This window comes from Dermacentor andersoni, chromosome 4 (genome assembly GCF_023375885.2).
Source record: "Dermacentor andersoni chromosome 4, qqDerAnde1_hic_scaffold, whole genome shotgun sequence".
Classification (NCBI taxonomy): Eukaryota; Metazoa; Arthropoda; class Arachnida; order Ixodida; family Ixodidae; genus Dermacentor; species Dermacentor andersoni.
This window is the reverse complement of record NC_092817.1, coordinates 220,160,535-220,165,466: the sequence shown is the minus strand read 5'-3', so window position 1 is coordinate 220,165,466 and position 4,932 is coordinate 220,160,535. Positions and strand designations below refer to the sequence as shown.

The following is a 4,932-nucleotide window of genomic DNA, read 5'->3' as shown; positions in this document are numbered from 1 at the left end:
TTCGATTTAGTTTTGAAGTGCCAAGTGATATGTGCGACTTGATATTCATTATACGTATTTGGATAAATGTCAGAAGTGTGCTGAACAGCATTCAAGTGAACATCTTATTCACTGTGAATTGACAAGTGTTAAGCAACTTTACATACATTCACATTGTCAATATTTGATTTACGTAATTCTATTGTCCTCTCTGTTATGACCCTCTATGAGGGTTGACAGTATTAATAAATAAATAAATAGACAACGAGGAATGTGGGTAAGAACACTTTATTTTCAGCACACGTTTTTTTAGTGAACTGCTGTTATACTGCTAAAATCTGCACATTTAATAAAAGTACACTGCTCTGCTTCATCACTCCATGCTAAGTGCAAGTATCCTGTACCAGGAAGTCAAACCAAGACATGGGATGTTCAGTCTGTGAAAATAAAAACGAGTTTGAAACATTAACGTGCAAAAACTAAAGCACACTCAAGAAAATAAACACAGCACAGGAACATATCCAATGAATCAGAATTACCTTTGAGAGCTAACATATAGTTTCTATGGCACAGTGAAGAAACCTTATTCCTCCGGCTTTTTTTGTGCGCGAGAAAATATGAAAGTGCATGCGTTCTCCCCATATTATGCATCTGTCACCTTTTCACACACAACAAAGATATTGTCTCAATGTGCCCAACTGTCTTTGCATATCCATTTCTCTGCTCTCATACCATGATACCTACAGTTAAAGGCTGTAGCAATGCTTAGCTTGAATGAACCAACACAAGCTACATGCACTGTGCTGTTGAACATGGCATTGTAAGTTAGATTCATGCACAGCCCATTCATGTGCTATAAACATTTGATTGTGATTGAAGGCGAGATAAATAAAAAGAAGGTATGTAAATAAGAATGTTCCCTAATAAGCTGTGCAGAAGTGCTCTCCCGTTTGGACAGAAGCCGAGCACAGCTGCAGTGAACAAGAAGCCAACTTATACAGCATTTAAAATCTAGGCTCTAAATGTGCTACAGATTTTTCTGAATTCATGGTCGAAAATCTAGGTGTTAAAGGTGACAAACACTTAAACAGGTCTCTATTCGGACTGGTAATGCTATGTTTCACTTAGTTTGATAAAATATGCCATATCACTGGTCTCCCAAGCTAAGGCTGCTGTCCAGTTGCAAGTGCAAATCACTCAATTATGCATGTCTAGGCCACGTTTGAGCAAAAGGCAGCCAAGATTACTGTGCCATTGGGGTCTATTTCCTGACAACTGATTTCTTCTCAGAAAGCTACCTCTCTAAAAAATAACCTTCACAACAACATAACCCAAACCTTTCTTAAGAAAAGCCATCACACTGGTCCTTGAACACTAATTACACAGTGGCTCCTTGTGATGTAATGTTATGTACATCAGCACCTTACAAAGTACAGGAAAATTTAATAATGGCAGCGTGACAGGTACACAAAAAACTAAAGGGATAAAACATCACACAGGCTGCCATCAGTGTTCATATCTCCATTTCAATGTGGATGTTTTTAGCAGTGAATACACATTCTCATTAAACTGAGTCATAATACCCTCAAACGAACGGCCTCACTGAGCGTTTGAACCCCACCCTTACAGACATGCTATCCAAATACGTTTCAGACGACCACCGTGACTGGGACCTGGCTCTACCCTACATTACCTTTGCATACAACTTTCCCCGTCTCGAAACTGCCGGCTTTTCCCCGTTTTACCTCTTGTATGGCCGCGAACCGACGCTAATACTAGACACCGTGCTTCCGTCCACCACAGCTTCAACTAGCGCTTATGCCCGTGATGCAATCGCCCGTGCTGACCATGCTCGTCAACTTGCGCGCGTTCGTTTACAATTCTCTCAAGACAAACAGAAGCGATGCTACGACCTCCGTCACCATGATGTCCATTTTGTGCCCGGCACCCTCGTGTTGCTTTGGTCACCATCGCGTAAAGTTGGCCTTTGTGAGAAACTGCTTTCCTGTTATACCTGCCCATATCGCGTGCTCTGCCAAGTGACCGATGTCACCTGTGAAATTGTTCTAGCCACGCCCACTACGTCCTCCGGTGTGACAACCAGTGACATTGTCCACGTCACCCGACTCAAGCCCTACAACTTGGATATTTAAAAGCACCGTGACGGCGCTTTTGCTGCCGGGGGGGTAGTATTACGATATTATCGGTAGATACTCGAGAGACGAGCCGCCGCGAGAACGACGACGAAGTGGGTCCGTGCCCTTGGCGCGAGAAAATGTCAGCCTGGCGCTCTGGCTCCAGTCCAGTGTAAATAGCTTGTAAATAGCCTCTTCCGTCTGTATCTTTCTACAAGGTTTTGGCTAACTACGGCAGGCATGTCCTGCAGCGAGGCCTCTTGTGCATTGCGGTAAAGCGTATTATTGTGACAAGAGCTAACCTGGCATGTATGGCTTTAGCCAACAAAAGTTCTCAAAACATCATGCATCCTGCCACGAAAATCTGCTTTGTTGAGAGTAGAACATTAGGTTCGTTGCTGACAGAAACCATACATTCCAGATTCACGTAAATCTTTCACAATATCGGCATGCTTCACCGCAACACACAAATATGTTGCGGTGATAACGGTGGCCGAACAGGCTGGTGCAAGCTTCCCAAGAGGCACGCTAATCCCGTGGCTAGTTATGCAGTTCCCCGCATGCGAATGAGTTCCCTGCTATCGGCGGTTTCCCAGTGACATACAAAATGACAACTTGGATATTTAAAAGCACCGTGACGGCGCTTTTGCTGCCGGGGGGGTAGTATTACGATATTATCGGTAGATACTCGAGAGACGAGCCGCCGCGAGAACGACGACGAAGTGGGTCCGTGCCCTTGGCGCGAGAAAATGTCAGCCTGGCGCTCTGGCTCCAGTCCAGTGTAAATAGCTTGTAAATAGCCTCTTCCGTCTGTATCTTTCTACACGTAACAATATTACAAAAGCGAAGGGCAAGGGTCTTTACATTCTAAACTGACAAATGTGCTTTATTACGATTCACCGCAATACAGGAGGTGTTTTGCAGTGAACGATCACGTAAGGTTTTGGCTAACTACGGCAGGCATGTCCTGCAGCGAGGCCTCTTGTGCATTGCGGTAAAGCGTATTATTGTGACAAGAGCTAACCTGGCATGTATGGCTTTAGCCAACAAAAGTTCTCAAAACATCATGCATCCTGCCACGAAAATCTGCTTTGTTGAGAGTAGAACATTAGGTTCGTTGCTGACAGAAACCATACATTCCAGATTCACGTAAATCTTTCACAATATCGGCATGCTTCACCGCAACACACAAATATGTTGCGGTGATAACGGTGGCCGAACAGGCTGGTGCAAGCTTCCCAAGAGGCACGCTAATCCCGTGGCTAGTTATGCAGTTCCCCGCATGCGAATGAGTTCCCTGCTATCGGCGGTTTCCCAGTGACATACAAAATGACATTGATTGACTGTGCTGTAAATGGGCGACGGTATATGCTTATGCAAAAGCGTCGTTTCGCTTTCGAAAACTGCGCTCGGCTAAAGAGAACACCTTGACTCGCATATGACCAAAGCAGTTGAACAGGAAACTACGAAATTACGTAGCTGTTATGGAAGAAATCAACAGCTCAGAAAAAAAATGGCCGTGTAAACATTAACTGGCTAACGAGGTCGACAAACCAACGGCTCAAAGCATCACAGCCACGTCCGAAATAGCGCTGAAGGCCGGCCAGTACACTTAGGCGCCTCGGCGCGCGTAATGTAACAGGAGACGGCAGGTGCACGCGTACATCATTAAGGAACACATATTATATATGTCGGTGAAAGTGGTCACTCTTCAGTTCTGACACGCTTCACCGCGTAACACTAGTCTACTGCGGCGAACCTGACTTCAGGACCCCGATTTCTTCAACTCATCTAGCGAGGCAGGTTCGTTTATCACGCTTGGCGACGTTTGACATTTTCTGCATTAATTTCGGTTGTTCTTTTTAATTTTTTTATCACGGTGACCCTGTATCACGCAGTAGCAGAGCTAGTGCCGCGTCTTAACTGCGTTAGGAAAGGTAAGCGTGTATGCAGCAGGCACGGCGGCATTGGCTCGGCTCTTGTTTGGAAACTTCAAGAGACGCTCTTCCCCGCAGCGATGCCATTTGTATTATTAAAAGAATGCAGGTGATGATTAAATGAGCCGCAGCAAAGCTGTAAAAAAGCAGTAGTAATGCTGTTCTAAGATCCTCTCGCCCGAGCGAGATGGTCTTAGAAAAAAAACCCCATGTAACGCGATCTGACGGAACAGTTCGTCATGCCAATGTTTTTTTACGTCCTCGTTCTTTCGCGCATCCTCCCCTGAACCAGACTACTGAATGGTTCTGTGCACGCACTGACGATCCTGACGGAGGCAATACCACTCACATGAGCAACTCACATGAGATGCCACGGCCCATTCCACATGCCGGCTGCAATTTGACGCGGCCAGGAGGCAAAATATGCGCACAAGGTACCTAATGGTAACGCATCAAACAGCTCACAGCCCCAATCTTTTATTACACGCATATAGCGCGGAAAGATGAATTGGCACGGAATACGGACCGTTTCGCAGCGCAACCGGCTCCGTAAGACGGCCGCCATGGAAATGAGCGGATGTGACATCATAAGTTATAGTGGACGTGACGTCATAGGTGAACGTAGACATTTCGGGCACCTTTCGTCTCCTGGGCACAGCAGACACGGCCTTTTTTTCCTCTCTCCGCTAAGTGATTGTCTTTTTTTTCTTTGCATGTTAGTTTTGTGTTTTTATGAATTCTTCGGGGATTCTTCTAATGAGATTCTTCTAATGAGTGCCAGAACTCTCGTTAATCACCTGATACAAATGGGAAAGCCGCATATATCATCATCATCATTCATCCTCATGAAGGAGGCAGTGCACGAGGAAAGCGTGATTCCG

The 4,932-nt window shown here is 45.3% G+C and overlaps 1 long non-coding RNA gene across 1 annotated transcript; it reads right to left on the bottom strand.

Annotated features, from left to right (window-relative positions):
* Window positions 1-251: 251 nt before the first annotated feature.
* Window positions 252-4,804, bottom strand: LOC129386662 (uncharacterized). The gene is made up of 2 exons (XR_008613961.2): window positions 4,578-4,804; window positions 252-416 (listed from the first exon to the last, which is right to left on the bottom strand). It is a non-coding gene; the product is annotated as an uncharacterized lncRNA (long non-coding RNA).
* Between the last annotated feature and the right edge of the window lie 128 nt (window positions 4,805-4,932).